At 49.7% G+C, this 1,021-nt stretch overlaps 2 non-coding genes across 2 annotated transcripts; both read right to left on the bottom strand.

The window, feature by feature from the left end:
- Window positions 1-265: 265 nt before the first annotated feature.
- Pmar_PMAR015160 lies at window positions 266-337 on the bottom strand. Its single transcript has one exon. It is a non-coding gene; the product is annotated as a tRNA-Pro (tRNA).
- A 570-nt stretch (window positions 338-907) lies between these two features.
- Window positions 908-981, bottom strand: Pmar_PMAR015161. The gene has a single exon. It is a non-coding gene; the product is annotated as a tRNA-Ile (tRNA).
- Between the last annotated feature and the right edge of the window lie 40 nt (window positions 982-1,021).

Genomic DNA, 1,021 nt, shown 5'->3' on the forward strand with positions numbered 1-1,021 from the left:
GGATTGAGCCCGTACAGGATGTAGCCTGAACTATTAGTCGCGCGAGTGATGAGTTCACCAGGTGACTGTAATCTTTGTCCAGGGGTGCGGGGTCGAGCACTCGAGTGCTTCATGCGTCTCGACCAGCTATACCATTTCCCAGTGACCAACGGTTCGCATATGGTCCAGTTTGCCTAGCTTCCGGAGGGATTTGCACTACCTGGTTTCCGTAGCTATCTACATCCGCCAGCTGCATCTACCGCTGTGCCCAAACTCACCCTTACGAGGGCTGAGTCGAGAATCGAACTCGAGACCTCTCGCACCCGAAGCGAGAATCATACCACTAGACCACACAGCCACCATACCGTTAAGCCTCACAAGTTGGTTCCCTAACGTCGCTCATAACATGACCATTCTCTATTGTTATCTACCACGGCTTTCGGCGGGCAACCGTTGTCAGCTGGATGTTTTGATAGATCGGTGCAGAGAAACCTCCGAGGTTGTGATTGGTGACACAGTGGCCTGTGAATGAGAGGAAGAGTGATAGTTTATATTCTTTTGTACAACTCCCGGTGTCACCAGTCACCAACAGTGATCTTTCCCAACACATCTCCTCAATGCAGTTTTCAGTTGCAGTTAATTTGTGGCTGGCATCATCCAGGTTACACAGGAACAGAATTCTTCGTGAACTTCACACGGATTTCCTTTGCACGAGGCGACCTCGAACTCTACGAACAACAGCCCACATTGGGCAGGGTAAGAGGAGTCTGGCAATCGAGCAAAGAGCTCGGAATTGAGTCGATTGCATTTCAGAAGCCGAACGCTCAACGCAGGTCAGGAATTTCACACGAATGGATTTCTTACAAAGCGAGTAAAAAGTTGATGTGAACTTAATCACTTGGATAGTGCAATGAGTAAGCCAAACTAGTGGTCGATGCAGGGCTCGAACCTGCGACCCTCGCGTTATTAGCACGATGCTCTAACCGACTGAGCTAAACGACCAACTCAACATCGAAGTTCACCCGTGACAACGAAATTCACC

This window comes from Perkinsus marinus (assembly GCF_000006405.1).
Source record: "Perkinsus marinus ATCC 50983 genomic scaffold scf_1104296960618, whole genome shotgun sequence".
Classification (NCBI taxonomy): Eukaryota; Perkinsozoa; order Perkinsida; family Perkinsidae; genus Perkinsus; species Perkinsus marinus.